We start from the raw sequence: 9,618 nt of genomic DNA, 5'->3' as shown, positions 1-9,618 counted from the left end.
TTTTCAATGTGACTTGCAAAGGAAGTAGCCTGTGGAGACTATGAGTTGGAAGAAAAAAAAAATGAAGAAGGTCTTTGTTGGTAAAAATCCAAGTGAGAGCAGTTTTTTGAAAATGCTGTTTAAGTGGTGTCAATAGCTGCAAAGCTGCTGGCATGGCGAACTTTGTCATGTGGAATGACAATTTAGGCCTTCATCCTTTCTTATCATGAGCATTCCTCCACCATTCCCCAAGGAACTCTAAAACTGTTCTAAGAAATGTTTGTATCATCCTAAACTTGCATCTGTTCAGTTCTTGATTGCCTCAGGAAAAAGAAAAAAAGAAAAAAAGATCTACTCTTTTATAGCGTTTTGCATAGCAACGTCCCAAACACAGCAAACATGAGGATGTTTGGAAATACAGAGTCTAGGAGAAATACAGCTACGCAGAGGCTGGGCACATGTTCCCAGAAACCACTTGGGGACCAAGTAGCTACTCTCCCATGACAGCTGCAAAGGGCCGAGTCACTCATGGCTCTCATTTCCTGAAACCCTTTCTTAGCAATTCTTACAAACAAAGTTTAATTTTATTCCGAAATCAGGTGAAAAGGATTTAAAAGAGGAATCGATGTTTATTGAAAGGCAAAAAAGTCCTTTCAGGATGATGTGTATTCCCATAAGGATAGGCTGCATACTTTAGAAGTATAGTAAGTATGTAAGGATACACCGGTGTAGAACAGTTGCCATAGAAACAAAACGTTCCCTCATCGAATAGAAGGATAATCGTTGTAGCACATTTCCATACAACTATCTAAGCTACACAAATTACACACTGGTTGGGAGTCAAGTCTATCGGAGTGTGTATTTGAGCACTTTCTGAAATAATCAGGCGTTAGCTGTCAGGGAGAAGGAAGACACTTCCCTTCACAAGGGTCCCAAATCCAAAGTTAACATGAGAAGGCACCTAGGCCAGCACTAAAGGAGCCTCCGCGGGCTATGGATTGGATTGTTTTATCCAGCCCTAACTTCCCGTGTCACTCCAGTCCCCAGAGCCCTCTCTATCTCTTACCCTGCACAGCACGCGCACATTGCGCGTGGGGAGCACGCTCTGTGAACGGGTCAAGGTGTCAAAAAGAGTTTCGCTTTGGAAGGCTTCAAGAAGCTGTAACGTCTGAGTTTGAGTAACGTGTTTTCACGTTTGTTTTTGAAATTTTGAGGCATGCTGTAGGCTGGCCTGGAGCTTGTAGTGACGTTCCTGCATCACCTTCCTGAATGCTGGATTTACAGATGGGCCCCGCCATACCCAGTTTTGAGCGAAGTTTCCGTGTCTCTTAAGATGTGCAACCTCAGTGGAGCCTGGTGGTGCAGGCCTGGAATCCCAGCTACTTGGGATGCTTATACAGGAGGGCCGCAAGTTCAAGAAAAGCTGGGTGTCTGTGGCGCACACCTGTAGTCCCAGCACTTGGGGAGGCAGAGGCAGGTGGCTCTCTTCGAGTTTGATGCCAGCCTCGTCTACAGAGGGAGTCGAGGACAGCCAAGGCTACACAGAGAAATCCTGTCTCAAAAAGCCAAACAGCAAACCAAAGCAAAACAAAAAAACTGGGTGACTTAGTAAATTCTGTCTCAAAATGAGAAGTACCAAACTTGGAGGAAAGGAAAGAGAAGAAAAAAAAAAAAAAGAAAAAAAAAAAAAAAAAAAAGCTGGGCATTAATCTTAGTGGCAGGGTGCTCAATGTCTTGGACTCAACCCTATCAAATAAAACAAACAAACAAACAAATAAGTAAATAGAAAACACACAGACCTCTTACTTGGATATGTATGAAGTAAAGCTACTTTAGGTTTTACCATGTCTCAAATCCATACGTAGTCCTTATCAAGATAGCAGTTAGGTGGTATTGTGCCCTTGGTTGCACACGAGTGAACTTGGTCACTGTTCCTTTGACTGTTTTGTCAGTGGCTGCCTCTATGCACACTGAATTTGGCTGACATTTTAAAATGTTATACAAAAGGCTGTACCTACTATTAATCTTTGGGATGGAATTTTCTCAGCAAGAAAGTTTGCTTTTAGTTGAAGGAAGTGGTTGCTGAAGGTTGAACTCCCAGTATCTTCAAGTTGCAGAGCTTGGGGGGGGGGGGGGAGGGAATCACACCAATGATGCTGGAGCCTTTGATGTGGCGAGCTGCATCACCAACACGCTGGCTGGCAGAGATCATGTGCTGAAATACTGACACTGATGTTTCTGAGGAGTACAGTGATAAAGATACAGCCATTGTTGATATAAGGCGTATTAGGATCACTTAACCGTGTAGACCCACACAATAATATAGGAAGACAAGCTGTCTTGCGCTGAAAAGAGCATTTTCCACAAATATAAAGTAAAAGCTTGAAGAGCTAAGAAAGCATCGTGTTGTTTTGCTAGAACATTCTCCCTCTGTGGCGTGTGAAATAGCTGTTAACTTTTTACAATAATGACATTTCCGACTTAATGGTGTACATACGCACGCAAAGAAGACTGAGAGACAAGGAGGAATACTTCAGGCCTGTGACAGAAAAGCAAACCGAACATAATACAGGGGCCTGACAGAACCCAACCTCTCTAAGATCGCCTCCAAATAATAGTAAATACACTATCTTTAAAACCAGTTTTCTATGAAATGGATGAATAAAAAAGAACACTCGAATTCTGGTGCGAGCTTTAGAATAGGACGTTAGTACTTTAGTAATAGATAAAACTTGCTTTTAAGGAAATTAGCCTTGATGTATACACTATGAGGATTGTCTAATGACTTGTTATAGTTGCATTCTACGTGCGTAAAAAATGCTTTCATTTTAAGAAAGAAAGAAACTCAGGTGAGGGGGGAAGGAGGAAGGGGGAAAGGAAGGAAGGAAAATGTCAGATGAAAACTCAATAGCAGGTACAGCTCAAGCTCCAGAGTTGATACAGGGACCATAATGGAATCACACAGGGTGCCTTATACAATTCAGATTAAGTTTAAAAAAAAAAGGCCTTGGATTAAATTTTAAATTTTTTTCAGAACTTTTTCAAAAGGTTTTAAATATTTTTTTAAATGTAATGGTCAATTGCCACTTACGTATTTTTGCTTATGCTGAAATAAGTGGAAAATTTGAAGATTAAGAACCTTGGCACATTTTTCTCTGTAGTTTTTCAGTTATAAAATATACCTATAGGAAAAGAGCCTTTTAGGATTTACTACTGTGTTTTCATACCCTACAGGGTGTATCAAAGCAATCTTAAAAATTATCTGGGTGAGTTACAGAGGAACAAGAGCAGTGTGGTGGTCCAGGGAAGTGGCCCTCCAAATTGTGAGGGTGTTGTAATTTGAGGGCCAACTTACCAGGCTCATGGTTTACCATCAATACTCCCAGGGTTCCTGTGTTAGCTAGTACTGGACATGATCTTTCTATGTGGGTGGCAGCTGCCTGTCAGCTCCATAATCCTGAAGGAAAGCCAGGAATTTGTTTCAAAGCATTTGTCCAGAGTAAACCACACGTGGCCTCCAGGGAGCTCTGGGCCTCAAGCCTGCTGGCTGCGTGGAGCCACCGAGCTTATCCAGGAAAAAGATGGACTGTCTTCTCAAAGCCAATAAGATAAAAGAAACCTTCCATAGTCCAAAACAGCATGGCTCATGGGTGGGAATTGCATAAGATTAAGGTTTGTCCTTTTTGCTGGCCTCAGAAAAGCAGAGAAATAGGAAGAAAAGCAGACTGCTGTGGGGTCCTCTGTCTCATGTTGTTTGTTTGACTTGCTTAAAGAGAACATCGAATGAGACCTTGTATTGGTCGCCAGGAGGCCTTGAGCACTCAACAGCAGACTTCTATTATCCTTCACTCCAGGTCACATGCACACATCACATCACTGAAATAGAATCCTACTGAAGTCAAGGTTTCTGTATCTTAAAGGAATATGTTCTTTTAATAGTCATTGACTACAGCAGTATGCAGGAAAGAGCTGAGAGTAGATGGGAAAGCTGCTCGCCTTCATTATCCTGTGCCAAGTCTGCAACAGAAGGTCTCCGTGTACCTGCCTACCCTTCCAAGGGAACTGGTGTGAAGACACAGAACCCTGGAGCAGCTGCTTCTTGTTGCTTTTATCAAAATTACGTGAAGGAGAAAGGCTCAAACTAGGAGTGTACAGCTTGCATGGAGAGACGGAAGTGAATGTGTGAGATTTTTATTGTGTCTTCTCTGCAGATGGGCTGAAATTTAAAAAAAGAGTAGCCTCCTGATAGTGGGGAAGACAATTGAGAAAGAGAAACAGATAGAAAGTAGTTGACATGTTGATGCCCATTTCACATGGTTGCAAAAACCTAAACAGAATGTTCAACACAGCAGGACCTTGGCAGTGCAGGTTTGCAAGTCCACAGCTTTTCTTCTATCCACAGTGAAAACATCAGCACAGTGAAACCTAATGAAACCATTATTTCATAATGACATGTCTTACTTATTTTTCTATCTATCTATCTATCTATCTATCTACAATGAATCTATAATTTATTATATGCATATATATTAAATGAAGTCCATCATTTATAGTACATAACACATATACACTATGTTTTATACATATATGTAATAGAATACATTATAGCATATTATATAGTAAAAAATAACATGACACATGGACTATAGCTCCTAAAGAATTTATCAAGAAACTTAAACTAATAGATGCCCATCTGTTGGCATGTCTTCTGACCCTCTAGGTCAGTAATTCTCAATTTTTCTAACACTGTGACCTTTTAATACAGTTCCTTGTAGTGGAAGTTGTGGCTTCTTTAACAACTCAGTTATGTTGTATAAATATGTTTTTGTTTTAATCCCCAGTGTGGCTCAGAGAGTGGTGTGGTGTGGGAAGGAGTAAGCTTTGTCACAGGTGGGAACAGTCTTGGCGGGCTTTACCCTTGGGGCACCCCATGAATACCTTGTGACAGACTGAGTGGAGTCATCCTGGGTCTGGAATTCAAAAAACAGACCTGGGAACCCCACCTGGACTATTGTCTTTCTAATGGACTCTCACCGGGAGAAGGATCCGGTCCTTCCCACGTGACTGAAGGAGTTGGGGAAGAGAGAATAACAAAGTCGGCTGCAGGGAGAGCGTGGAGGGACAGCGGACAAGCTGGATCAACACGCCGGCCAGAGAGACACCTAAGGATCCGTCCCGTGGACCGGCTACCGGAAGCTTCACTCTTTCATCCCTTTAACCTTTTTCCTTCTTGTATAAGCTAGTTGGGTTGCATAATAAAGTTTAACTGCTAAAAAACAAAGTCAACAGTGTGGTCTTTGCCAGCTGGAGATAGTTTAATTCTGAAGACTTGGAGAGGCTATAAATATAAGAGCAGAGAGAGAGAGAGAGAGAGAGAGAGAGAGAGAGAGAGAGAGAGAGAGAGAGAGAGAGAGAGAGAGAGAGAGAGAGAGAGACAGAGAGAGAGAGAGAGAGAGACAGAGACAGAGACAGAGACACAGAGAGAGAGAGGCGAGAGGGCTTCAGGGAGATGGACAGAAGAGAATGAGAGCTGCTTGTTGATCCTGCTGCATTTGCCATGAGCTGCTGCTGGACTGATAGATAGATATCCTGACGACTGAGATTGGTATTTTCCCAAAGAACCTGATGACCCTGCATTGTAATTAATAAGTCCACGTGTGCATCTATATGTATTTGTGAGTCCATATGTGCATCTATCTATATATATTTGTGTGTCCATGTGTGCATCTCTCTCTATATATATATATTTGTGTGTCCATGTGTGCATATATAAGTGTTTGCTCTTACAAGATAAGAACACTGGATGTCTTAGGAAACAAGAATTTGGCAGCAGCATTTTAGGAGTGGGATGGAGACATTTTTGCTAGATTTCCCAGATATTTCCCATGCCAGCACTGTCATTTAGGTAAGTTTTATATTCTTCTTTCATGGGCCACACTCATTTGGTAATAATGTTACATCACTTAACAATTTTATTCACTTAGTGTGTGTGTGTGTGTGTGTGGGTGGGTGTGTATGTCTCTGTTTGTGGTATGTGTGTGTATGTCTCTGTGTGTGGTGTGTGTGTGTGTGTATGTACGTCTCTGTGTGTAGTGTCTGTGTGTGTATGTCTCTGTGGTGTGTGTATGTGTGTGTGTGTGTGTGTGTGTGTGTGTGTGTGTGTGTGTGTGTGTGTGTTTTACAGGGCCCTGCAACAGGCAGAGACTGAGAGATGCAGGGAGAACCCGGTGGCCAGGTCTGCTTTGATATGCTAATGTCCCTAGTTTGAAACCTAACAAACACTGTTATCCCAGCCCAACTGGCTTACTTGTGTTTCTAAGACTACTGAGAAGAACCACAATTTGATATGTTCAGATGCTTTGCTTCAGATTCCAGCTTGAGTGCTCGAAACACTACCCTCCGCTGTAATGAATAATCCTTGTGGTGGTTTGAATAGGAATAGCCCCCATAGGCTCACAGATTTGAATGCTTGGCCATCAGGGAGTGGCACCAGTTGGCAGAGATTAGGAGGTATGGCTTTGTTGGAGGGCGTTTATCACAGGGTTCGAGGGTGTATGGGGTGAGGGTGGAGTGGGGGAGTGGAGGTGGGAGCTTTGGGGTTTCAAAAGCTCAAGCCAGGCCCAGTGTCTCTCTCTTCATGCTGCCTGTGGATCCCGGATCCAAATGGGGAGTTCTCAGCTACTTCTCTGCACCATGTGTGCCTGTATGCTGCCATGCTCCCAGCCATGATGACAATGGACTAAATTGAAACTGTAAGCCAGTCCTAATTAAATGCTTTCTTTTGTAAGAGTTGTCATGGACATGGTGTCTCCTCACAGCAAGAGGACACTGACTAAGACAGTCCTCCTCTCATATCTGCAAGTATAGTCCCTCTAAGTCTGTTTTGTGAAATACTTAGAACCTGCTAAAGCACTGATCATCCTGTATTCCAAGTATCTGAATATGTGTCCATTTCCCATGAAACTGGAGCCTTCTGCAGGGAAAGAGGCTGTGTCTTTTCATCTTCATTAATTTTTTTTTTTAATCTAAAGATAGTTACTAAATAGAAGCTTCTCAAAATTCTTTATTGAGGGCCAATGGGTTGGCTCAATTAAAGGTGTGTGCAGCCAAGGCTGATGACGTGAGTTCAATCCCCAGGACCCACATGATGGGAGAACTAACTCCTGTTGTTTTCTGATCTCCATATGCACATCATGGCACATGCATGTGTGCATGTACACAGTCTCACAAACATACAATAAACTATAAAATGCATGGATTATTCTGTATATGTTAATTAATAACTGTTACAGCAGCAGTTATTCTGAAACCAGCTATTTTCCAAATAAAAGACACAGAAACTTATCTGATTTATAATAAACCTTAAAACACTAGCTCTGGGCAGATATCAACCCTCTTAGATTATCTTGTCTGCTTCCAATCCAAAGTCCCAAGCACTTGCGCATGTTCCATTTGGGCTCTTCTGCTCCATCAGGACAGTCCGCAGAGCAAGCTGCTCTTGGCCACCTGCTCCTGATTATTACGCCATGGTGACCTGGGTCCTCTCCTCCTCTTTCCTCTCTCTTGCTACATCTTCTGCTCTTTCTCCTCCTCTTGCCTCATGGTCTCCTGACCCCAAACCAGGTAACCTAAACTCGGCCTACCTCTCTTCTGCCCAACCCAGGCTGTCAGCAACTTTATTAACCAATAAGGGATAATTGGGGAATACTATTTACATCACATGGATACAGGAGATGGTTCAACATACATAGCAATATCTGTGTCATGCCAGTAACTAGATCTCAGGGCACTGAAATCAGCATCTGAAAACACAGTGTGCAAGTTTTTGTTTTTGTTTTTTTTTCAAGACAGAGTTTCTCTATGTTATCTTGGCTGTCCTAGATTCGCTTTGTAGACCAGGCTGGTCTTGAACTCACAGTGATCCACCTGCCTCTGCCCCCCAAGTGCTGGGATTAAAGGCATGAGCCACCACACCTGGCTATAAATTCTTGACTGAATAAATTAGTGAGTAATATAACATGTATTTTAGCGATCTATTGGCTTTATTCCTATGGCCTGACTCAGATTCGGGGAATAAGGGTTTTTTTTTTCCCTTTTAATTGCTACTAAATAAATTAGTTGATACACAAGCAGGGTTTCACATAGTGCTGAAGTGTCCAGGATCTGGTGTCAGGCAGATGCATGTCTGCAGCTAAGTTCATCCCTTCCCCTGGATGTGCTCTGAAGCCCGTCAAAGCCACGTTTGCTTTCTCTGTAAACTGGGAGCAATGGCCCAGACCAATAAGCCACTCTGCTTTGCAGAGTCATGGCTAGCATGAAGGAAATAAAATGTGATAGCATGATTCCTGTCCTGTGAAAAGAGAGAACTCCTGCTGTGATTTCTTGGAACCATCTGTCAGTTCTGTGTTGCTTTTGTCCAGCTGGTGCTGAGCCCATCACAGAACTTCCCAGGAGAGGAAGAAGTGCTTGCAGAGGCCTGACTGGAGAGCTTAGATGTCCAACAATCAGCCCAGACTGTTTAATCTCCTAAGTGCCACTTGTGGATGATAAGGACTCTTTAATAACTTGCCAGTGTTTGGCAAAACTCTCTAAGTTACTCAGTGTAGACATTCCAAAAAGCTCAAGTCAGCAATGGTGCCAAAGAGATGCTGGATTGCAAGATCTGCAGGTTTGCATACAATGAAGCCCATCCCACGGGCAGGCAAGATGGCTCTGTGGGCAAAGCCACTTTCTGCAAGGCTGATGACATGAGTTCAATTCCTGAGACCCACGCAATAGAGGAAGAGAACCGACTACAGAAAGTTGTCCTCTGTCTTCTACAGATGTGTCATGGCATAAGTGTGTGTGCATGCATGCATGAACGCCCCTGTTCCTTCGCCTAACTTCTCCATCCAAGGGGCTGGGCTTCCCTCACCTAGCTGCTCTTTCCTATATAATGGAACTATTTTGGTTACCTGGACCCTTTGTCTACTGTTTACCCTACTATCCTCTTGGTCTGGCTCTCCCCTCCCCCTCTTCTTGCATGGCTTAGGGTCATGTCCACTCTGGACTCTCCCAGATGTCCCTGCCTCTGGCTATGCTCTCTGTTTTGTCTACAATAAACTTTCTCCTCCACCATGCCCAGGAACAGTCATGTCATTTTAAAATTATTAATTTTTCATTTGGCGTGGGCATTTAAACAGGTGTGCACCCCTCAGAGCTCATAGTCTCTGAGTCTCTTAATTCAGAGTTAAGGACAAGAGCCTCACTACTCACTGGCCAGCCGCCCGAGGCAGGTGTCTGCCCCTCCTCGGGTTGGTAGCCTGGCCAGGGTTACCTGTGGATGGACAGTGATTGCATTGGAGCCAAAGTCAAGAGGCCCTGGCGGGAACCCTTCCTGACCATGACGGTGGGAGACACTTCTGTAGGAAGGCAGGCAGTACATGACAAGGTGACACATGCATCTGAGACAACCAACATTCTGGGAAATGGTGTCTCTAAGTCTTAAATGAACAACTATGAAAATGAAGTAAAACACTGGTTAAGAACTTTTTTTTTTTTTTTTTTTTTTTTTGGTCTTTTCAACATGCAAGACTGTCTCAATCATGACACTCCCACTCATATGACTCCAGAGCAAAACATTTTTAAGGCTGAAATCAT

The sequence above is a fragment of the Acomys russatus genome, chromosome 9, assembly GCF_903995435.1.
Source record: "Acomys russatus chromosome 9, mAcoRus1.1, whole genome shotgun sequence".
NCBI lineage: Eukaryota > Metazoa > Chordata > Mammalia > Rodentia > Muridae > Acomys > Acomys russatus.
This window is presented reverse-complemented; position numbering follows the sequence as displayed.